Genomic DNA, 26,203 nt, shown 5'->3' with positions numbered 1-26,203 from the left:
TTCTTTCCTTGAAATTTTGGTGGCAGGAACTATGTTTTCTTGTTAGATTAAAACAAAGGCATCAGGAAGAAAAAGTTGTCTATACAATCAGATACATAGAATGGACAGGTGGATAGACTGTCCAAGTTACAGTTAGTCACCAGGCTGACTGGTGGAGACTCTAAACAGAAATAGGTAGATGTATCTGTGGTAGGGATCACTTCAGGTGACATATACAAAACTGTTCTAGGTTATGTTAGTAAAATGTGGCATAGCCCAGATAAATGTCTAAAAAAAATCAGATTCTGGATTATAGCACAAGCATTATGCCAGGTGGAACCTACCTGTCATACAGGTGCCTTCTCATCACAGCCCTCCCTGCATGGTCCCTTTTTTCCAAAATTCAAAAGAGCCCTCCTGTGTCATTTCCCTTTAACATAGATCTCTCATAGTATCCTATAGGGACAGTTTTGTATCTGGAGGCACCAGTTGTGATACATCTGGCCTGAGCTGTGGAGGCTGAAGTGGTGCACATAGTTGTGTCCAATGTAGACAAAAAAGAACTGACCAGATATAACAACCTTTATGTGAAGTCCCACACAGACATCATCAAACCTCACTGTTGGAGAAATTTAGATCAGGTCATCAAAGGCGGTTATCAGGACCAGCTTTTCACTTAGAACACATTTTAAAATCTGCTCAAAGACTTTAGGGCAGAGGTGGCGAACCTATGGCACTGGTGCCGGAGGCGGCACTCAAAGCCCTCTCTGTGGGCACCCACACCCTGGAAAAAGTCTATGGTGTACCAATATGCCTTGGACTTTTCCTGCCATTCTTCAGCGCAGAGCGCACTATGAACGGCACAGGCAGCGCACTGAATGTAGGCAGGTTATTATATCTAAATGATAAAGTACATGGAATATATACCATATGGGACTGTAGTCTTCAGGTTACATTGCTATGTTGGCACTTAGTGATAAATAAGTGGGTTTTGGGTTGCAGTGTGGGCACTCGGCCTCTAAAAGGTTCGCCATCAGTGCTTTATGGGCTATTCATGAAGATATGGCAAAGTAGAAAGGGTGTTAATCTATTAAAGGGGTTATCCCATGATTGATGTAATAAATAAAAATGAGAAAGCATATAGCACATGATAATACATAAAAAAAAAAAAAGCTAGAACCATCCCAGTGCCTCACATGGGTCCAGAGATCTCCAAATTCACTGCTCCAATCCCTCTGCTAGGATATCTTCAGCCTGGCAGCTCAGGGGGCATGTTCTTTCTGCTGCAGGCCTCTCTCTCTGTAACTGCCACAGCTTCTAACAGAACATATGGCTGGTGGCAGTTGAAGATTTAAACTGAGCAAGTTCGACCAACTCAGTGAGACGGACAAAAAAAAAAAAAGACGGAAAAGAACAAACAGCAGGTGGCGCTATACAGAAACATTTTATTGAATAGCTCACTGGCTATACTAAATGTTTAATTACATGTAATTACAAAAGTATTTAGATCCAGGTGCTGGTTTGAAAATGTAGAATATGTTTTGTGTCCCAATCCCTTTAAGACTGTGTGATGTTAGAGGAGTTTTCCTATAGTCCAACATTGAGCTTTTTTTTTAAAATTGAGTGGCGTCTGTCATTTTTGGTAGTAAGGGTTCTGATATATCCATTGTAGTTTCCTCTGGTGTGGTACAGAAACGCTGGAAGCAATCTGATGCCAGAACTGATCCTGTGTTTTTTTAGGGATTTCATGGGTTGTTTCTGCCATTCTGTGCATCCGTTTCAATGCTGGATGTCTCCCAGCAGCAGGCAGAAATATGTAGAAGGTATAGTTTTTCTGTACTGTACTGTTAAGCCATTGCCACTGGTCCGATATACAAAATGCACACAAATATCATCACTTATGTCTAGCTCCAGCATAAAACTACTGGACACAACTACACAACTGACGTATGTAGACACAACATTAATTATGGGATACATAACATTTTCAGTGTGTTATGTATGGTTATAGCCTGGGGCGTTGCTAGGTTAAAACATTCGGGACCTGGGCCCCTGATGTTTTGTCCCAGGCCCGAATGTCCTGTCTGCCTGCTAGATACAACTGTATTGCTGTCCTCAGGACGGCAATACAATGGAATCTAATGCAGTGGAAGATCTGAAGGACCTGTGGTGACATCACAGGTCATATGACCATTAAAACAAGCAGTGGTTGAGAAGGATCTGCAATTATGTCACCATCATGTGACCAGTGCAGGAGAGGATGGCAGTGAAGAGGAGAAGACCTGGGGGAAGAAGCTGAGGTGATGTCTACTACACGAGGAGAGATAAGTAAAGGGAGAGGCAAAGGAATGCTGGGAGTTGGGGTTATTTAACTGGGACTGTATGTTAGGGCTGAAGGGAGGAATGTTATTTACATGGAACTGTATGTTGGAGGTGGCTGGGGAGGGGGTGATGTTATTTATGTGGGACTGTATGTTGATGGTCGCTGTAGGAGGGAGTAATGTTATTTACATCGGACTGTATGTCGGAGGGGGCTGGGGGAGGCAGTGATGTTATTTACATGGGACTGTATGTTGGAGGCCGCTGTAGGAGGGAGTAATGTTATTTACATGGGACTGTATGTCGGAGGGGGCGGGGGGGGGGCAGTGATGTTATTTACATGGGACTGTATGTTGGAGGCGGCTGTAAGAGGGAGTGATGGTATTTACATGGGACTGTATGTCGGAGGGGGCTAGGGGAGGCAGTGTTATTTACATGGAACTATATGTTGATGCCGGCTGTGGGAGGGAGTGATGTTATTTACATGAGACTAAATGTTACATCGGTCTGAGGGAGGAAGTGATGCTATTTACATGGGACTGTATGTTGAAGGTGGCTGGTGGGGGGAATGATGTTATTTACATGGGACTGAATGTTGAGGGGGTGATGTTTATATGGGATTGCATGTTGGAGGCAGCTGGGGAGGGGGTGATATTATTTACTTGGGACTGTATATTGAAGGCGGCTGGGGAGAAGGTGATGTTATTTACATGGGACTGTATTTTAGAGGAAGCTGTAGATAGAGAGGGATGTTATTTACATGGGACTGTATATTGGAGGGGGCTGGAGAGATGGTGTGATGTTATTTACATGGACTCTATGGATGAGGGAAGGAAATAGTGTTATTTATACAGGGCTGTATGTTGGAGGGGCTGAAGGTAGGGGAGTGATGTTATTTACATAGAAATATATTTTGGAGGGGGCAGGAGAGATGGTATGATGTTATTTACATGGGACTGTATGGTGGAGAGAGCAATATAAATACAGGGGGCACCGCAAATACAGGGGATATTATAGGCGTTCTTATTACTACTTGGGCTCTATAGGATGGACTTATAGATCTGCTTTATTTCTACTAAGAGCACTATGGGGGCTTTTTACTACTGAGGGGTCTGATGAGAGCTTTATTACTACTGGGGGAACAATAGGGAGCCATATTTCTACTGGGGGCTCTGTGAGGGTATTATTGGAGGGCTCCTCTACTAATAGGGGCACTCTTGGGGAGCGTTATCATGGTTGGGGCACTGTGGGGGGCAGTATTGCTAATGGGGGCATTCTTGGGGAGCATTATCACTGTTGGGGTTAGTATTACTAATGAGGGCATATTAGAAGGGAATTAATATTGGTGGGATAGTATTTGGGGGTATTGGGGAGCACAACGAGCAGCAGGATAACACTGTGGGGACTCCAGGTTAGGGGATGATGATAAAAATGTGAGGAAGCTAAGATGTCTGTGTGTCACACTCTGTAGAGACAAGGCGGCTGAAAGAAGTCTGGACCGAGTGGAGAAGATGATGACAGAGAAGATCTACATCAGAGGAGACATCACCTGGGAGGCCCTGAATGTGACAGGTATGTGCTGCTGTATAGCAAGTACAGCAAAATGCAGTGTTTGGCTTAGAGACTTAGAGAACTGGGCCATTTTCATTGGAGCTTGGGCCCCGGATCTTCTGAGACCCTAGCAACATCCCTGGTTATAGCGATATATATCCCTACTGTGTCCTTCCTCCATATCTCATAGATTGTAAGCCCTTGTGGGCAGGGTCCTCTCTCCCTCTGTACCAGTCTGTAACTCATCTTGTTTATGATTAGTGCAATTGTCTGTATTATGTATGTGCACCTCTTATCATATGTACAGCGCCATGGAATAAATGGCACTTTAATAATAACAAATAGTAATATAATTTATGCTATTTAAAAAAAATAAAAATCAGTTTCATTTGATGGCAAAGGGTATGTTTTTTTTTTTTTTTTTAAAGGTTCATAATTTTTTTGTCCCACTAGGGGGACAGCCGAGATAAAGGTTATCTCTGAAGCTGACCACTACAGTGCAATGTTGGCTGTCAGTTACAGCAGGTGATTGCAATGGGCTGCTGTGGAGGTCCCAGGGCAGGGCACAGTGAGGGGGTTAGTGTTAAGGGGTGGGGGACTGTGGAGTTCACTGTTAATGTGTCGGGGTGCTGTAGAGGTCACTGTTATGGGGGATACTGTCGATATCTTTTAACGACACACAGAAACATTAAATTAAATAGATGAAATATACCGGTGCGAAGCCGGGTCCTTCTGCTAGTACAGTATATATCTGCGTAATATTAAATCTGAGTGAAGCATTAACTACACCAAAATATGATTTTACCATTGATGGTCTGTCTTCACCTTCCCTGGAAGTTGGCACTGGAATTACACACCATCGTCCATTAGGTAGTGGATGGAGCTGGTAACTGTAGTGCTGCTCCCACTGAAGTGAAGGGGATAAGCGCTGCAGTAACCAGCTACCTCCACTACACAACAGTTAGATCCGTATAGTTCCTGTGCCAGCTTCTGTCACTGCGGCTACCTAGAAATAGTTGATTGATGGGTGTTGGACCCCAGCTAATCAGTTATTGATAGCAAATTCTGAGGATAGGCCATCAATAGTAACATTTGGACAACCCCTTAGAAAAACTACCACTGTGACTAGGTTAATTTAGTTTTATTTTACAAACGGATATCATTGTATTATTTTTTTGAAATAAGTGCCATAGACAGACCTACATCATGTCAGGTATATAGCCAACAGTTCTGCTCACTAACCCATTATTATAAGAACATTATTCATGCATGCAATGTTTTGTGTTCTGTAAGAAGCATTTATGACTATGGCTGACTACAGTGTTCTTCTTTAGGTTACTGACAGGAGGTCCAGAGAAATATCTGCCCCAAGATCCCTACTTTATCTTACCTATGTCTAGTTATAATGGCCAAAATAATGTTATTTGTGAGTTGTATCTTCTAGTGTATCAGCCTTAGTGCCACATTCACCAAAATAGGGAGCATTACATTAGTTTTATTCTCCAGGGTTTCCATTATGTTGAAATATTTGTACTGCTGGTATGTGATATATTCTGCCACAGTTACTCCATACAAATACATTTCTACCATTTCTCAGCTTCGTATCACTGCTTAGACCTGCAAATTAATTTAGCACAATCCAAAGCACGTCCCCACTCTGCCATATCAGGGTGGGTTAGAGGGCAGTGGATGTGGGATGATACATCAGACATGTGAGGGCAGGATTCTTTACGTTCTACTTTCTCTAATTAGAGGAAGCTGCGGAGTCTTGGAAATGTATCGGAGCTTAGCGGTTTAATGCTGGAAGGCACACAATAAGTAAGGGATAAAAGGATCTGGGACTGAAGTTACTTTCTTAGTCTGACACATCACTGCTTGGGAATCCATTGACACAGTTTAGGATACAGCTGTTGGGGTGCATGTGGAATACATAATGTATTGATGCTCTAAAACATACAGGGCCAAACTAACAAAATCTGCAGGAAGAATGCGACTAGTATGACAAGGGCACTGTGGGCACAAGAGATCTTAACTACAGCACAGTATATGACTGTAAAGTGTCTGACACAGAAACAGAGTACCTTGGTTGAATTTGACATATTACCTAAGGCAAATGGGCATATAGTAATTTCTAATTATGCACATGGTGAAATAATGTGATGGTATCTGCCCGCACCTTTGCATACGATTATTTCTATAGCAATACATGGCCCACTTACGTACCATAGGAATAAAATATTGAAATGTGAGGTAAGGTGTCTACCAATCTAGTAATATTTAACTTTTATTTTCTTTGATTATATTTGACATAATGTTTTATGTTTTTAAAATTAGCAAAAAAAAAATGTCCATCTCTCCATTATATGGGCTACCCATCATAAAGATAAAAATACATTTACGAGATTTTGTAAGATACCACAGTGACAATATTTTAAAACTAAGAGCACTAATGGCAGCCTTCCAAGTCCTAGTGCAGTACCTAGAGGATAGAAGACATGCAGAATGAAAATAGAGATAACTACACTTTTAAATTTGGTAGGTGTATTATAGCAAATAGGCCCCCAGAGGGGGAGGAGTATCGTTGACTAAAATATAACTTTTAATTCAATGTGCAACTAAAACACACCACTAAGATGCAAAATCTTAAAAACGGATGGGGTCCAAGCCTGGTAACCTAGTACTGGTAGAGAGAAGTAATAAATCTTCTCCACCTGGTGAAAGGTGCGAGCAGTCTTACCAGACCAATAGAATTGCTGGGATCAGCGAGAGTTTCCGGGTGGGTCTGTCCAAGGACATCAGATGTAGGCCGGATACGAGGTCACTTTGTGGGGTGGCGTCTGTAAAGGCGATGCAGAACTGTGCCCTATATGACCCTATGGAGGGGGAAGGGGACTATTAGGGGAAAATGAATGGGGAAAATGATAGGAATGTTAAAAATGCAGGATCACATGATGAGGGTGGTGTGCTGGGATTGAGGGCCGTTCAATCAGGGCCAGGATTGAGGCAGGTCCTTTTGCTGTGTTCAACTTGCGACCTGAGATCAGGTGTCTTGGCTGTGTCTGATAAAAACTTAGGCTGTACTAGGGACAATATAGGGAGATATAATTGGGTAGATTTTAGTTTTTTTTTTCATGAAAACCATAGCATAGAGAGTGAGGGCAGGGGTGGACTGGCCATAGACCATACAGGGAAATTTCCCTGGTGGTCGATGCCCAGAAGGCCAACCAAGGTCTTCTTGTGGACATAAGCCAGGTCGATAGCAATATGATGCTCTCAACATTAATTAATGCTAGGAGCATCTGGTACTTATGCAACTGGCTGGCAGAAGAACATGCCCTGCTGCATTCAACTCTGGACTCTGAATGTTGCAGCAGCATTTTGTGATGCATGGTGCATTTGGTTCTGCTGGGGCAGTATTGTGTGCTGCTCTATAGTACTGTTGGCCCTGTCTACTTATATTGACCCTGCCTTATGTCAATTTGCCTACAACATGAGGACACTTTTAGTTTTTTAGTATTAAAAATAAAACAAAACGCCTCTCTCCCTTCCCTCTGCCGCTGTCTGCGATGCAGACCACAGTTTTTTCTATAGCTTGTGTTGCTGCGTCCTGATGCATGCGGTCCCAATGACATCACCACTCCTGCTCCGGGTCTCACGTGATGATGTCATCATGCGAGACCCAGAGCAGGAGGTTGCAGTGAGGTCATTGTGGCTTCTTGCTCTGTTCTAATTCCTCACAGGCTTGAGTCCATGATTGCGCCTCCTTTTATGGGGCGAAGTGGTGCCCAAAAGTAGACATATTAGGTATCGCCGCGTCCGTAATAAGCTGCTCTATAAAAATATCACATGACCTAACCCTTTAGGTGAATACCGTAAAAAATAAATAAATAAAAATGGTGTAAAAAAAGCCATTTTTTGTCACCTTACATCACAAAAAGTGTAAAAGCAATTGATCAAAAAGTCATCTGCACCCTATAATAGTACCAATTAAACCGTCATCTCATCTCGAAAAAAAAAGAGCCCCTGCACAAGACAGTCGCCCAAAAAATAAATAAAACTATGGCTTTCAGAATGTGGAGACGCTAAAACATTGTTTTTTTGGATTTAAAACTTAAGTAAATAAAAAAGTATACGGTTTAGGTATTACCGCATCCGTGATAACCTGCTCTATAAAACTATCACATGACCTAACCCCTCAGGTGAATACCATAAAAAAAAGTGTAAAAAAAGCAATTTTTTTGTCACCTTGCATCATAAAGAGTGTAATAGCAAGCGATCAAAAAGTCATACGCACACCAAAATAGTGCCATTCAAACCATCATCTCATCCCACAAAAATCATACCCTATCTAAGACAATCGCCCAAAAACTGAAAAAACAATGGCTCTCAGACTATGGAGACACTAAAACATGATTTTTTTTTGTTTAAAAAATGAAATCATTGTGTAAAACCTACATAAATTAAAAAAGTAGACATATTAGGTATCGCCACGTCCGTAATAAGCTGCTCTATAAAAATATCACATGACCTAACCCTTTAGGTGAATACCGTAAAAAATAAATAAATAAAAATGGTGTAAAAAAAGTTATTTTTTGTCACCTTACATCACAAAAAGTGTAATAGCAATCGATCAAACAGTCATATGCACCCTATAATAGTACCAATTACACCGTCATCTCATCTCGAAAAAAAATGAGCCCCTGCACAAGACAGTCACCCAAAAAATAAATAAAACTACAGAATGTGGAGACACTAAAAAAATCAAACTAAATAATATAGTCATATTTGGTATTGTCACGTCCATAACAACCTGCTCTATAAAAATACCACATGCTTTAACCTGTCAGATGAATGTTGTAAATACCAAAAAATAAAAACTATGCCAAAACAGCTATTTCTTGTTACCTTGCCTCACAAAAAGTGTAATATAGATCAAAAAAAAAATCATATGTACCCTAATATTGTACGAATTCTGCCAACCCGTAGTTTCCAAAATGGGATCAGGGGGGTCTTCAATCAGGGGGTCTTCAAATGTGACATGGCAGCTTAAAATTATCCCAGTGAATTCTGCTTTCCAAAAACCATATGGCGTTCCTTTCCTTCTGTGCAATACCGTGTGCCCGTACAGCAGTTTACGACCACATATGGGATGTTTCTGTAAACTACAGAATCAGTGCTATAAATATTAAGTTTTGTTTGGCTGTTAGCCCTTGCTTTGTAACTGGAAAGAATGGATTCAAATGGAAAATCTTTGAAATGTTATCTCTATTTCCATTAATTCTTGTGGAACACCTAAAGGGTTAAAAAAGTTAGTAAAATCAGTTTTGAATACTTTGAAGGGTGTAGTTTCTAAAATGGGGTCATTTTGGGGTGGGTTCTATTATTTAAGCCTCACAAAGTGGCTTCAGACCTGAACTGGTCCTTAAAAAATGGGTTTTGGAAATTTTCTGAAAAATTTCAAGATTTGCTTCTAAACTTTTAAGCCTTCTAACGTCCCCAAAAAACAAAATGGCATTCACAAAATGATCCAGATATGAAGTAGATATATGGGGAATGTAAAGTAATAACTCATTTTGTAGGCATTGCTATCTATTATAAAAGTAGAGAAATTTAAATTTGTAAATTTGCAAATTTTTTATTTTTTTGTAAATTTGGATTTTTTTAATAAATAAAAATAAATATTTTTGACTCAATTCTAACACTGTCATGAAGTACAATATGTGACGAGTAAACAATCTCTGAAGGGCCTGGATAAGTAAAAGCCTTTTAAAGTTATCACCACATAAAGGGACACATGTCAGATTTGCAAAAAATGGCCTGGTCCTTAAGGTGAAAAATGGCAGGGTCCTGAAGGGGTTAAATGAAAGAGATACAAAAACAGAAAAAAAAGTTCATGTAGGTTTTTCCCAGGATTCAAACCTGGGATCTCTATAGGCAAGACTAAGTATTTACCACAAAGCTATAGCTTTACCACATAGAAATGCATCTTTTTTCAGTGTTTATAAGATAACACATATTACTAGTTTATCATCATATAATGTGCTTGTGAATAAAGCAATAATATGTATATTAGCTTTCTAAGCATATTTCAGTGTGGTGAAGCTATAGTACATAGAGTATATGATATGTAGATGCTAGGACTCAGCTCTGCCCTCATGTCCAGCCCTGTCAATGAATGAGATAGGGGAGTGTACAGAGCACAGGGGGTGTTACAAAGCACTGCACAAAGGATTAAGCTCCGCCTCCTATTGCTTGAACTTCTCATTTGCATATGAATAAAATACAGATTTTTCTGCAGCTGTCTAGCATACAAACCAAAGAAAGGTATTTTTTTAATCAGCATGATGAACTCTACCAGCCTGTATGTCTGGGTTGAGCCTGGTGACGGAGCCGCTTTAAAGAGCTTAAAAAGGGGCAAGCGGGAGGGAGGGTGTATGGGTGAGCAGAGAAAAAGCTTACATTCATGAAAAAAAACTAGATATTAAGAATATGAGTCTTAGGAGACTTCAGAGTGTCATATATCAATTTTCAGGACAGTTAGAACACTTATGATTTATCTACAAACGATTTGGCCACACATTGACTTTTTTGAAAAATTTGGTGAGTCGGAAACAAAATTAATTTAAAAAAGTTCTAGCACTTCTCTGACAGAGAACTGCAAACAATCTGGAGACTTACAAGACTAGTAGTTGAGGATGGACAAGCTAATTAAGAGAGCTATTTAGCTAAAGTCAAAAGTGACAGTATAATATCATATTGCATGCTAGGAATCTGTCTGCTTCGAGGTCCCCTTCTCATAAGTATATATTATATATATATATATATATATATATATTTTTTTTTTACGACTGAACAAATAATTCAGAACATTTAATCATCCAGCAACATTTAACTTCTGTTTATCTACTGGGTATTTACTGAATATATATCTTTACCACTATGTTCAGAGATTTTTTTTTTTATAAAACATATCATAATATGAAGAATGTTAATATTATTGCTGTTATTGTAGTATATAATATTTAATGTTCGTATGACATAAGGACTCAAAGATCATCAAAGAGAGAACCAATCTGTAGTTCACCACCCCTTCTGACCCTGTGCTAGGCATAATACAGAACATCATTTTTGTCTGGAGTGCTTCTTTAATGTAATTTCTGTCTTAAATAAAGCCATACAGCTGAATAAAATGATTTTTTAACATTACATATACAGTGATCCCTCAGTGATACAATGGCCTCAGGATACAATATTTTCAACATACAATGGTCTTTTCTGACCCATCGTAAGTTGAAACTAGACTCAGCATACAATGCCTTAGACTCCGATCCAACCAATCAAGGACACTTCTCCGGTAAAATAGCTGTATTAGTTACTAGTTAGCAGCTATTTCTGACTGTTACGTGTAAGAACGTGTTTTATCTGTCTTCATTATCTGCTTATTTTTCTTAAATATGCATTTTCTCTTATTTTGGATGACATTTTTGGGGCTTTGGAACCAATTACTCACAATGATTTCAACATACAATGGTCATCCTGGAACCAATTAATATTGTAACTTGAGGGACCACTGTATATCATGATACATGAAATAAATTATTTGTGCATGTGTTTATGAAGTTTATACTGTATTTTTAATGTTCTCCATTCCAGACAATTCTGGAAAATGCATTCTCTACTGTGTTGCCTTGGGCATTTTACCTGAATCATGCTGTGATGACCATGCTATGGTGTGAATTGTGTTGGGCATTTGATCTGAATCACAAGATGTGTGGCTTGAAATCACTTCTCATTACTCATACCAATCCTGCCCATAGGATCATTATCAGCTTGTTGGACGATGTTGACCATCGTCCAGGTGACCAATGATAGTTACAGTTCGCAATTCCTTCCTGACTCCAAATTTGGAGTCCAGAATAAATCACCGGATCAATGTCCTATCTCCAGAAATCTAGTATCCAAAACCTTCAATATTTTTACATTCACATTTCCATATTTGGAGTCAGGAAGGAATTTTTCTCTCTTAAAATGGGTCAATTGGCTTATGCCTCATGTTTTTGCTCTTTTCTGGATCAACATGATAGGATTATAAGGTGAATTTCATGGACCTGTGGAGATTTAAAGGGGTTATCCGAGATGATAAAAAGCTCCCCCATATGCCGTGCCCCTCACACTGAATATACTTATATGGCTTCCTGCTCCCTGCGCCACTCCTGGTTCCTGCACCGCTGCTTCTCCCTGTGCGCAGATGAAAACATCCTGTGTCGGGGGGGAGCCATTGGCAGGCGTGTGGGCGGGGATGAGCCTCCCTAGTCCCGCCTGCCATTGGCTGCTCCCATCCAACACTGGATGTTTTCATCCGCTCACAGGGAGAAGCTGCAGGGGTGGTGTGGGGACCAGGAGAGGCGCAGGGATCAGGAAGCCAGGTAAGTATATTCAGTGTGAGGGGCCCAGCATATGGGGGCAGTTTATAGCCTTGGATAACCCCTTTAATTTAGCTTTCCGGTAAAGTTAGAGTGAAACATGGAGTATCACCTACTTAGAACTAGTTTTACGTTTAATAAAGGCATTCCAGGCCCTTCTTCCACTTGTTCAATGAATCAAACATCACAACATGAGAGTTCAATATTCATATTACTGTTACAGTAAAGTATCTCCATCTATGATGATGGTGAAACTTTCTTTCCTAAAGGCTATATGATGCCCTCCTGTCATAGTTACAGGCCTAGGTATAAAAATACCATTAGATATTAGTTCTCTGCACCGTCTATTCATACATTTGTAAATTGTAATTTAAGCTCCCCTAAGCCATCCTTTTCCCAGTCAACATACTTCTTTCCCCACAATGCACCTCCTAGGTCCAAGGATGTATACTAACCCCTGGCGCACCCACCCAGTTCCTGATTCAGTTTACTGCCTAGCTTCCCCATTACCTGTCTTCTGAATAAACAACTCTGATTTTGAGTGACTTTAACATCCTTATAGACATCCCAAGCTCATCATCTGCCTCCCAGGTTCTATCTCTAACCTCCTCTTTTGGCCTTTCACAGCTTACTAATTACCAGGCATATACAGATGTTAATACACTTGACCTGTTTGTCACTTCACTAATTCTCCTCTCCCACTCTGTGACCACAACCTTCTGTCACAAATCATCCACCCCAGCACCTTATTGCACATTCAGGAATCTATATGCTATTGACCTTCAGATACTTAAAGACACTGTACAGTCATCATTGTCCCCAATCTCTTCCCTCTCCTGTACTGATCTCTCTGCAAAACAATACATTGATACCCTAAGAAGCATCCTGGATAAAGTACTGCCCCTACACTTAGAACCTCCCAACATTGAAGGAAACAACCCTGGCACACACCTCAAACTCGCTCCAGGAGTGCTATAGAGAACGCCCATGGAGAAATACTCATAAACCAGAAGATTTCCTCCATTTTAAGTTTATACTACAAAAAATTTGCCCTCCACCTCGCCAAACAGACCAATTTCACCTCTCTTACCTCTTCACTATCCCAAAAACTATTTGACATTTTTTCCCTCTCTCTTCTATCCTTGTGGCGCTCATCACTGATCTCTGTGCCAAAGTTCTGCCCACCTACTTGAAAGAGAAAATTTAAAACATCTATCATGAAATTAGCTTCCAGTCTCCAAGCATCAACAATCTCCTTCCCCCTGCACTTCCTCTGGTACTCTTTCTACATTTGACTCAGTCACAGAAGAAGTCTCCAGGCTCCTCTCTTCTTCTCACGGTGCTACCTGCACTAGTGACCCTATTCCCTCACACCCCCTCTAGTCTCTTTCTGTTCTCTCTCTCTTCTGGCATTCTCCCCTCTTTTTCAAACATTCTGTCATAACCCCATTACGGAAAAAAAGTCTCTTGACCTATGCTGCAGAACTAACTACATAACTGTCTCTAATCTCTACTCTCACCATCACCTCTAAACTTTTGGAATGCCTGGTCTACTCTTGCTTTATTCACTGTCTTTCTGCTAATTCAGTGATTGGGTTTGAGGTCGCTCAAACACTATGTTAAATCCCCTGGCCACTGTTGAAGTGTCACCACGTGTTGCTGCTCCCTGGAGGGGATGGAAAGACATGGTGTACCCCAATTGGAAGTAAGCCCAGAGAGTCAGGCCTTGCAGTAAACCTCTGTTGTTCTTTTCTGGAGGAACTCAAGTGCAAAACAATACAGGCAATACACTGAGCTGGCTTCTCTAGTCTTCTCTCAGAAGGCAGATACCCTATTCAAAGGGTTGGTGGCTCAGGGTCTGTGCCTCGGTAGTCATGCAGGGCAGTGTTGGATTAGGATGCCTAGGGCCCATTAGTAATATTGACTCTGGGTACTCACTGCACAGATACATGCAAATATTATCTACAAGATGACTGATTGTGGGGGTCCCTGCAGCAACTTCAATAAGCCGGGTCTCTAGGAAACAGGGATACTGTCTTGCCTGCCTCCATACCTGCAAGTTCTCTCACCCACCAGATGCATCTATAATAATAAACTGAGTGATTTGTTAAATAATGTATTTAGTTTTCTATATGAACATAGGCTGGTTGAGATGCTGTCTGTTGCCTATCTGTATATAGTGCAGTCACTCTGCAGTTCCATGTACCACTTCTGAAGGGGGTGAAGGAAGAGGGGCCAGGATTTACCTGTTCCCCTATGGGTCAGTCTAAGCCTAAGGAACGGTATCCCTGTCTCAGTTTCTTCTCCTTGTCACTTATGCAGTCTGGCAGAGTCTCTCTTACTAAACACTGGTCTCTATTAGCAGACATCTAGGGATTCTGACTGCTGTACTTTTATACAGTTTCTAAATGATCTAGGACAGTCTAGTTGGAGGGTGAGGCTGGAGAAGCAAAGCCTAACATAGAAACATAGAATGTGTCGGCAGATAAGAACCATTTGGCCCATCTAGTCTGCCCAATATATCTGAATCCTATGAATAGCCCCGGCCCTATCTTATATGAAGGATGGCCTTATGCCTATCCCATGCATGCTTAAACTCCTTCACTGTATTTGCAGCTACCACTTCTGCAGGAAGGCTATTCCATGCATCCACTACCCTCTCAGTAAAGTAATACTTCCTTATATTACTTTTAAACCTTTGCCCCTCTAATTTAAAACTGTGTCCTCTTGTGGTAGTTTTTCTTCTTTTAAATATGCTCTCCTCCTTTACCGAGTTGATTCCCTTTATGTATTTAAAAGTTTCTATCATATCCCCTCGGTCTCTTCTTTCTTCCAAGCTATACATATTAAGGTCTTTTAACCTTTCCTGGTAAGTTTTATCCTGCAATCCATGGACCAGTTTAGTAGCTCTTCTCTGAACTCTCTCTAGAGTATCTATATCCTTCTGGAGATATGGCCTCCAGTACTGTGCACAATACTCCAAGTGAGGTCTCACCAGTGTTCTGTACAGCGGCATAAGCACTTCACTCTTTCTACTGCTTATACCTCTCCCTATACATCCAAGCATTCTGCTTGCATTTCGTGCTGCTTTATTACATTGTCTTCCCACCTTTAAGTCTTCTGAAATAATTACTCCTAAATCCCTTTCCTCAGATACTGAGGTCAGGACTGTGTCGAATATTCTATATTCTGCCCTTGGGTTTTTACGCCCCAGGTGCATTATCTTGCACTTATCCACATTAAATTTCAGTTGCCAGAGTTCTGACCATTCTTCTAGTTTTCCTAAATCCTTTTCCATTTGGCGTTTCCCTCCAGGAACATCAACCCTGTTACATATCTTTGTGTCATCAGCAAAAAGACAAACCTTACCATCGAGGCCTTTTGCAATATCACTTATGAAGATATTAAACAAAATTGGTCCCAGTACAGATCCCTGTGGAACCCCACTGGTAACATGACCTTGTTTTGAATGTTCTCCATTGACTACAACCCTCTGTTGCCTGTCACTCAGCCACTGCCTAATCCACTCAACAATATGGGAGTCCATGCTCAATGACTGCAGTTTATTGATAAGTCTTCTATGTGGGACAGTGTCAAAAGCCTTACTAAAATCTAGATATGCGATGTCTACTGCACCTCCACCGTCTATTATTTTAGTCACCCAGTCAAAAAAATCTATAAGATTTGTTTGACATGATCTCCCTGAAGTAAACCCATGCTGTTTTTCATCTTGCAATCCATGGGATTTTAGATGTTCCACAATCCTATCCTTTAATAGGGTTTCCATTAATTTGCCTACTATTGATGTCAGACTCACTGGTCTATAGTTGCTCGATTCCTCCCTACTACCTTTCTTGTGAATGGGCACGACATTTGCCAATTTCCAATCTTCCGGGACGACTCCTGTTACTAATGATTGGTTAAATAAATCTGTTAACGGTTTTGCCAGCTCACCACTAAGCTCTTTTAATAATTTTGGGTGTATCTCATCAGGCCCCTGTGATTTATTTGTCTTCACTTTAGACAGCAAACTTAGAACATCTTCCTCTGTAAAGACACATGCATCAAACGATTTATTAGTCATCCTTTCTAGTGGAGGTCCTTCTCCTTCTTTTTCTTTTGTAAAAACTGAACAGAAGTATTCATTAAGGCAGTCGGCTAGCCCTTTATTCTCTTCTACATACCTTCCGTCCTTTGTTTTTAATTTAGTTATTCCTTGTTTTAATTTCCTTTTTTCATTTATATATCTGAAGAATGTCTTATCCCCTTTTTTCATAGACTGAGCTAGTTTTTCTTCTGCCTGCGCTTTAGAAGTTCTTATAACTTGCTTGGCCTCTTTCTGCCTAATCTTGTAGATTTCCTTATCTTCATTGCTCTGGGTTTTTTTATAATTACAAAATGCTAGCTTTTTATTTTTAATGATTTGGGCCACTTCTGCCGAGTACCACAGTGGTCTCTTCCTTTTTTTGCTTTTACTGACAAGTCTAATTGAATTTTCTGTTGCCTTCAATAATGCACCTTTTAAGTAGTCCCATTTCTCCTGGACTCCATGTAATCCGTTCCAGTCTGATAAGGACTCATTTATGACTAATTTCATTTTTGAAAAGTCTGTTTTTCTAAAATCTAAAACTTTTGTTTTTGTGTGGTGGGACTCTTTCACAGTTCTTATATTAAACCACACTGACTGGTGATCACTAGATCCCAAGGTTTCGCCTACAATGACATCATATACCGAATCCCCATTTGTGAATATCAAATCCAAAATGGCCTCCCTCCGGGTTGGCTCCTCAACCATTTGTTGTAGGGATAACCCCAGTAGGGAATTTAGAATATCTGTACTCCTGGTAGAACTTGCTATTTTGGTTTTCCAGTTTATATCTGGAAGATTGAAATCTCCCATAATGATAACTTCTCCTTTCATTGTCATTTTAGCTATTTCTTCAACTAGTAGATCATCTAGTTCTTTAACTTGATCAGGTGGTCTATATATCACACCTACACGAGTTACTGCATGATTAGCAAACTGCAACGTAACCCAAACTGACTCTATGTTGGCCTCACCAACTTGTATTAGGTTAGATTTAATGCTATCTTTCACATACAGGGCCACTCCTCCTCCTTTCTTGCTTCTCTGTCTCTTCTGTATAAAGAGTACCCTGGTATGGTTATGTCCCAGTCATTTCTTTTATTAAACCATGTCTCCGTAACAGCCACTAAATCTACATTCTCAGATGCCATTATTGACCCAAGTTCATTGATTTTTTTACCTAAACTGCGAGCATTTGTAGAGAGGACTCTGAGCTTATCATTTCTTAACCTCTGTGCATCTGACCTGTTCTGGCATTGTTTCGGGGGGCAATTGGACTCTTTTATTTTCACTCTTTTGCCCCCCCTTCCTAGTTTAAATACTCTTTCGCAAAACAATATTGCTGTTCAAGTCTGTTATAGACTTGTATTGGGCCTCAATACAAGTAAATTGAAGAACTAAGCAGTTTCCACACATAAATAACTGCCTGGCAGAGCTAAACCAGACAGTCAGAGGTTCGCTGTGTCTGTTTTTTTCCTCCAAAACACAACTCTTCATAGTCCCTTATTGCGCAATGTAAAATTACTAGTTTCTAAGTGTTCATACTTGAAAGTCCCAAAGTCTGTCGGTATTAGCTGGCTGTGCATTAACTATTTCAATGGTGCAATGCAAATACAGTGCAATAATAGTGCAAATGAACTGTATATATTATGGACAGGACAAATGGACAGGATATATTATAATAAACAAATAAAATGCAGTTCAACAATATAAAATAGTAAAAGTGTCAACAACAGCATAAATAATAGTACAAGTCAACCCTTTAAAGTGCCATGAAGTAGAGAGTTGATGGTTTTGTGTAGTGGCACTAGGGGCAAATGTTCACAAACGTCCAAACTCCAAGCTACCCTTTCTCTAGGGCACTATACTAACTCTTTCCTTGACTCCTTATAATCTGGTATTTGCTCTGTACACTCTAAAGAAACTGCCTTTACCAAAGTGTCAAATGACTTCCACACAGCCAAATGTAATGGTAACTACTCTCTACTCATTCTCCTAAAATTTGACAATGTGGACTATCCATCTCTTACTCGGTATGCTTCAATCTACTGGGCTTACGGACATTGCTCTGTCTTAGTTTTCTTCCTATCTCTCTAGCTGTGCTTTTAGTGTGCCATTTGCCGGCTCTACTTCTTCTCCCCTTCCTCTTGCTTTTAGGGTTCCTCAGGGTTTACTGCTAGGTCCTGTCCTATTTTTCCCTACACAGCCCCTATTGGACAGACTATCCGTAGATTTGGTTTTCAGTACCATCTCTATGCTGATGAAACCTAACTGTACACTTCATCCCGGGACATCCTCCTGCTGTACTACAGAACACCAGTAACTGTCTGTCTGTTGTCTCTGACTTTATCCTGTTCTCCTCTCTCCATATGAAACTGAAATGTTCAAAAACAGAACTACTTGTGTTTTCTTGAACTACTAAGTTGATATTTCTCTCAGTGTGTGGCACCACCATAACACCTAGGCAGCACACCTGCTGTCTTTATGTTATGTTTGAGTCTGATCTTTCCTTCACCCCTATATTCAACCTCCCATCCTCTCATGTTGCCAACACCTCAAAAACATCTCTAGAATTCACCCTTTTATTTCTGTGGACACAACAAAAACTTTTATTGTTATGACCCATTATTGTCTTTGTAACTCTGTAACTCATTATTAATAGAAACATAGAAACATAGAATGTGTCGGCAGATAAGAACCATTTGGCCCATCTAGTCTGCCCAATACACTGAATACTATGACTAGCCCTTGGCCCTATCTTATATGAAGGATGGCCTTATGCCTATCCCATGCATGCTTAAACTCCTTCACTGTATTTGCAGCTACCACGTCTGCAGGAATGGTATTCCATGCATCCACTACTCTCTCAGTAAAGTAATACTTCCTGATATTACTTTTAAACCTTTGCCCCTCTAATTTAAAACTATGTCCTCTTGTAGCAGTTTTTCTTCTTTTAAATATTCTCTCCTCTTTTACCTTGTTGATTCCCTTTATGTATTTAAAAGTTTCTATCATATCCCCTCTGTCTCGTCTTTCTTCCAAGCTATACATGTTAAGGTCCATTAATCTTTCCTGGTAAGTTTTATCCTGCAATCTATGTACTAGTTTAGTAGCTCTTCTCTGAACTCTCTCCAAAGTATCAATATCCTCCTGGAGATATGGTCTCCAGTACTGCGCACAATACTCCAAGTGAGGTCTCACCAGTGTTCTGTACAGCGGCATAAGCACTTCACTCTTTCTACTGCTTATACCTCTCCCTATACATCCAAGCATTCTGCTAGCATTTCCTGCTGCTCTATGATATTGTCTGCCTACCTTTAAGTCTTCTGAAATAATGACGCCTAAATCCCTTTCCTCAGATACTGAGGTTAGGACTGTATCACTGATTTTATATTCTTCTCTTGGGTTTTTACGCCCCAGGTGCATTATCTTGCACTTATCAACATTAAATTTTAGTTGCCAGATTTTTGACAATTCCTCTAGTTTTCCTAAATCCTTTTCCATTTAGTGTATCCCTCCAGGAACATCAACCCTGTTACAAATCTTTGTGTCATCAGCAAAAAGACACACCTTACCATCGAGGCCTTCTGCAATATTGCTGATAAAGATATTAAACAATATGGGTCCCAGAACAGATCCCTGAGGTACCCCACTGGTAACAAGACCATGGTCTGAATATACTCCATTGACTACAACCCTCTGTCCCTCAGCCACTGCCTAATCCATTCAACAATATGGGAGTCCAAGCACAAAGACTCTAATTTATTGATTAGCCTTCTATGTGGGACAGTATCAAAATCCTTGCTAAAGTCTAGACAAGCAATGTCTACTGCACCTCCGCCATCTATTATTTTAGTCAGGTGTTCCCCTCACTAAACTCTTCCATCTCCAATCTATTCTGAAAGCAGCAGCCAGGCTAATGTATTTAACTTCCACTCCAATGCCTCCATCCTGTGTCAGTCATTGCACTTGTTGCAATTTTATTTTATTTAAACTTTTTACACTCACCCACAATTGTCTGTATTATGTATGTATCCCTCTTCTCATATGTACAGCGCTATGTAATGAATGGCGCTTTAATAATAAATAATAATACACAGAGTGGGCAAGTGACAGAGTAATGAGTTGGCAGCAGCATGAGGAGACCACAGAGTGTTGAGTTGGCAGAAGCATGGGAAGACCACAGAGTGGTGAGGTGGCAGCAGCATAAAGAGACCACAGAGTGGCCCAGTGACAGAGTTGTGAGGTGTCAGCAGCATGAGGAGACCACAGAGTTATGAGGTGACAGAGAGGTGAGGTGGCAGCAGCAGGAGGAGACCACAGGGTGGCCCAGTGACAGAGTCGGGAGGTAGGGAGCAATACCAGTACCAGATAAAGATGTTAGGTGGCAGTAGGAGCACCTGGCAGCAGGTGTGTGGCATCAGGCGAGTGGCAACATCAGAATATTAGCTGAAGTAGGTAGCCAGAAAAAACAGGTCTCTTTTGACAAAGTTTAGCTGTGGCACCATAGATGATCTAGTCTGATGCATCAGGCACTGGTGGTTAGAAATCCTGGCTGATCCACGCCTGATTCATCTTGACAAAGGTCAGTTTCTCCACATTTTGGGTGAACAGGCGAGTTCTCATTGGGGTAACTATGGCCTCTACCGCACTAAACACCTGCTCTGATGCCACACTGCTGGCTGGCGAGAAAAGCTTGTCCATAGCAATCAAGTATCTGTAACGTTTCGGCGTGCCTTCGACCCCAAGACGAAGGCATGCCGAAAAGCGCGTCGGGGTAACGCCATCCCGGCATATAGACATTATCTCTGCCAGGTGAGTCCATGTGTGTGGAGTACATTGCCCAGACTGTTTGTCTGTTTGTTATGATACTAGGCTATGTTTAATTGTGGATAGGTTGGTATACACTCTATCTATAATATATCATTTATATTTATATGAGGACCCTTATACTTGTTTGTCCACCCCTGTCCCCCCCTTCATGCCATCAGTGCTAAGGACTCATCCCAGAATTTATAAAGATAGTATACATCTGATTGATGAACTTCTGATTATACATGTATTTTATTGGTGTTTACTGGTCTATTGTATGCCGGTATGGTGTTTTTTTCTGTCCCTTCTCCCCTTTTTAATGGCAATATATGTAACAATTATTATGTAACAATAAAGTATTTTTTATAATTAGTTGTTTAGCAGCTCAAGTCCTCTTTTGTTTTTCTTGTTCTCTGAAAGGTGCAGAGTCCACCACTTGGAAAAGGATAGACTGCAGCACCAGCAACTTGGCCAGGAGCACGTTCAGATTCTGCACCGTTAGATGAGTGCTTCCATACTGTTGTTGCTTGGCAATTGCTTCGGTTATCGATTGCTGACAAAATGACTGACGAAGAGTATGAGGAAGATGAGCAGGAGCATCAGCACCAGTAGATGATAGGAAGGACAGACAGCTCCCTTTGGCTGAGGTGTTGGAGCCTTGACTGCAGGAAAAGGGGTGCAGGCCACTGGGTGAAGCAGGAGCTGCTGCAGCAGGCTGGACCACTATATTAGCACCACGGTTCTCCCAGGCCACTTTATGGTGAAGCTACATGGCACCCTGGCTACGCTTCACCTTCTGTCCACGGATTCGGCAAATGGCCATGTTTACCTCCTCCGGCGGCTTGACAAAAAACTGGCTTGGGCAGTAGCTGCTGACTGTCCTCTAGTAGCTCATCCTAGTTGAAAAGTGGAGCCAAGTCTACGGCATATAATACTTCTTGAGCTGAGGGGACATAAAAGGACAGAGGCAGGTTGAGGATGGGGGTGGGGGCCACAGGGCCTACTCCTGGGCCATGCCAACTAAGCATCGTGTCAGACGAAACACCGACTTTTGGCTGGGGTGTATGATGTCAATTGAGATGAAGTAGAAGACCAAGTCAACCACCCAAGCACTGCTGGGTTCCTGGTCAAGACACGACTGCTAGATGACACTGGGAGCTCAGGCCTCTCATTTTGACTCCTGCTGCCACCCCCTTCTTTTGCTACTACTTGTGCCTGCGCCAGAAATATTTGGGCCACTGCCCGTTCTCTTTGAAGGGCCTGTCACTTGTCTGTCTGGCATACTGCAAAATAAAATAATTAAATTAAATCAAAAGTAAATTAATACACCCCAAAAATCGCAGTAGAACAATGTAAGTTCACCACAAAACGTCTAATAAGACATAGGTTTTTTCTTATTAATACACCACAAAAATGTCTCTAAAACAATGTACGTTCACTGCAAAACGGCTAATAAGACGTATTATTTTTTCTTATTAATACACCACAAAAAATTCTATAAAACAATGTACATTCACTGCTAAAAGGCTAGTAAGACATACTATTTTTTCGTATTAATACACCAGAAAAATGTCTATAAAGAAATGCACGTTCCCTGGAAAATGGCTAATAAAACGTACGTTTTATTCTTAATACTACTCCACAAAAATGTCTATAAAACAATGTACGTTTACCGCTGAACGGCTAATACGATGTACTATTTTTTCTTATTAATACGCCAGAAAAATGTCTATAAAGAAATGTGTGTTCACCGCTGAACTAGCCATACAATTTTTTCTTATTAATACACCCAAAAAATGTCTACAAAGAAATGCACGTTCCCTGGATAACAGCTAATAAAACATACGTTTTGTTATTATTACTACACCACAAAAATGTCTATAAAACAATGTACGTTTACTGCTGAACGGCTAATAAGACGTATTATTTTTTCTTATTAATACACCACAAAAAATTATATAAAACAATCTACATTCACCGCTAAAAGGCTAGTAAGACATACTATTTTTTCATATTAATACACCAGAAAAATGTCTATAAAGAAATGCACGTTCCCTGGAAAACGGCTAATAAAACGTACGTTTTATTCTTAATACTACTCCACAAAAATGTCTATAAAACAATGTACGTTTACCGCTGAACGGCTAATACGACGTACTATTTTTTTCGTATTAATACACCAGAAAAATGTCTATAAAGAAATGCACGTTCCCTGGAAAACGGCTAATAAAACGTACATTTTATTCTTAATACTACTCCACAAAAATGTCTATAAAACAATGTACGTTTACCGCTGAACGGCTAATACGACGTACTATTTTTTCTTATTAATGCGCCAGAAAAATGTCTATAAAGAAATGTATGTTCACCGCTGAACTAGCCGTACACTTTTTTCTTATTAATACACCAGAAAAATGTTTATAAAGAAATGCACGTTCCCCGCAAAACAACTAATAAGACGTACTTTTTTTCCTAATACACCACAAAAATGTCTTTAAAGAAATGCACGTTTACCGTAAAATGGCTAATAAGACGTACGTATAGTATTAATAGACCGCGTAAATGGCTGTATCACACAGCACTTGCACCCCAATAACAAGTAAGGTTTCTGAATTACTGAGCTATCATATAGTGCAAACCTAAAATCAGCAGTATAATAGCAATTTGGATACCCAATTAGTGCAGCATGGTGTAATAGAATCGCACCTATTACCCAGGCTGTACACCGTCCTATTGGACCCTGTTCTCCTTTTATAGTGTGGATGATGCCTCCGTATCCTTTCCTTACACCTTGTATAATCTTTACCTGAACTTGTAAATCTTTTTTTTCAGAACAATAAAGTCTTTCCTAATACTGTCATGTCTCTCCCTGCACTAAGTAGCCTGGAAAGATGGCTATTTAAAGGGCTTTGACATCACAGGGGCTGGCTGGCTGCTAATTGGCTTCATCCATGGCATTGTGGGTGAACCCTTGTTCCCATAGTTCTTTTCTCCATATCTCAACATGTGCAGCAGCCATTTTAGTGAAAAAAGCAATTCGCTACCACTAGGGATGAGCGAATCGACTTCGGATGAAACATCTGAAGTTGATTCGCATAAAACCTAGTTCTAATACTGTACGGAGCAAGAGCTCCGTACAGTATTAGAATGTATTGGCTCCGATGAGCCGAAGTTAACTTCATAAATTAATTTGTACTGTAAAAAAAACATTTCCAGAACTTAGAACAGTAATAGAAAGAAGTTTTATGCAAATCGACTTTATTTGTTTCTTCCAAAGTCGAGTCGCTCATCCCTAGTTACCACGAAGCATGAGGAAATTCAACATTTCCGGAAATTTTGATCGAATTCCACTTCGTCAACTTCTATTCGCTCATCTCTAGTTATCATCTTTGATGATGAGTTTGTTCACCTTCCTCTGTCTTGGCCCAGAAGACCACTATGAAGGCTTCTAGCCATGACTCATCTCTGCACACAACCCTCCATCCTGCTTCTAACCTCAGTACCCTTTCAGTGACCCTACACAGTATTAGGTCCCCATTTGTGACCCACAAAGTAAAAATTTCTCCACTGTGCCCACCACAAACTGATAGCTGCACAGTATTAATTTCCCCTTTGTACACCCAAATAGTAAAAATACTCCCTTTGTAATAATGCCCCTTAGAAAGTAATGAAGAGAGAGGTTGTGGTCTGCAGTCATCAGCCATTATTTCATGACTGTGTTGTTAATTCTTCAATTCACTTCTTACTGACACTGTACTTTGGGCAGCAGAGTAACCTGAATCATCTTCCCCTGTCTCTTCCACTCTTGCACTTGAGAGCACCAAAGAGCAGGAGACCTTTCTTAGCAACAATTGCAGCTGCTTTTCTCCCTATAGCTACACCACTGCAATTATAACAAGAAAAATCACTGTAATATACAATACAAATATCACAAAAGGCTATAAAATGACATTCCTATTTTCTACTAGAGGTAGATATGTTACAGGGGTGTATTTTAACTGGTCAGTACCCAGATTAAACATGGATACAATAGTGATACTAATACTTAAAGCACACACAATCAGGGTGTCTTGAGAGTATAGCTAGACTTGTGTGGCATACATCTGGAAAACATGCTTTGGCATGTGTTTCTTGGCTTACATGACTTAGGCCTCTGAGCGGCAGCTATACATTATTGTGGCTCCCAAAAGGCACCCTGATATAAAAGATAGATGGATCAGCCATGTTTACGTTTCAGAATCCTTTTATGAATTATTTATGCATATCTGTATTTCAAATGCAAAATAGAGCCCTTTGGATTTAAACAAGAAGCTTGACCTGACAAATAGGGTCATTTAGGAGGTATGATGTACTGTTCTCTGTTTACCTGTTTAGTCTATCAATCCTTGCCCTTATTCCTGTAATGAATATTTGAATGATATATATATTTTTTTTTAATAAACATTTTTCATATTTTCACGTTGATGCCTATGCATGCATTAAAATTGCAGTATTCTTCAAGATTATTGGTGTATTGTAAGTCCCTCTCTGTAGCTTTTACCATAACTTTGTTACCTGACCTCTGCCTGTGACCTTGACATGAGTAATTTGGTATCTCGTTTGTCTTTTTTGGCTGACCTTGGTCTGCTTTCTCATCTGTTTGAACTGTGGCTTTGCGCTTTTTCTCTTTTCCTCTAGCTTCCCTTATTCTGTCTATCTGGATCCATAGGGAATATTTGAAGGTTTTATGTATTAAACTGAAGACTACTGAAGCAGAAGAATGCCAGCTGGGTTTTGGATTTTCTTGGTGATATATAGGACGACTAAATAAACCTTGTAGCAAAATTCACATCAAGGGGTAGACCTATCCTGTTTCAAGAGGTAAGTCATATTAGGCACAAATGAAGTTTGGCTGTGGACTCCAGAGAAAAGATATTTGGACACCAGGAAGCATCTTAAAAGGGTGTTCCCACAAAAAAAAACAAAAAAAAAAACTTCTATGGTATGTCAGTAAAAATGCTAGAAAAGTGTGATAAAAGTGAGTATACTTGGC

General features: G+C 40.3%; 1 long non-coding RNA gene across 1 annotated transcript in view; it reads left to right on the top strand.

The window, feature by feature from the left end:
* The window catches only part of LOC122930538, a 58,919-nt gene that overhangs the window by 5,132 nt on the left and 27,584 nt on the right, over positions 1 to 26,203 (top strand). The window contains exon 2 of the long non-coding RNA XR_006388143.1: positions 25,849 to 26,031. This is a non-coding gene — a long non-coding RNA (uncharacterized LOC122930538). The remainder of the gene's footprint in view (positions 1 to 25,848; positions 26,032 to 26,203) is intronic.

The sequence above is a fragment of the Bufo gargarizans genome, chromosome 3 (assembly GCF_014858855.1).
Source record: "Bufo gargarizans isolate SCDJY-AF-19 chromosome 3, ASM1485885v1, whole genome shotgun sequence".
In the NCBI taxonomy this organism is placed as follows: domain Eukaryota; kingdom Metazoa; phylum Chordata; class Amphibia; order Anura; family Bufonidae; genus Bufo; species Bufo gargarizans.
The sequence above is the reverse complement of the archived record's forward strand: the minus strand, read 5'-3'. Positions and strand labels throughout refer to the sequence as shown.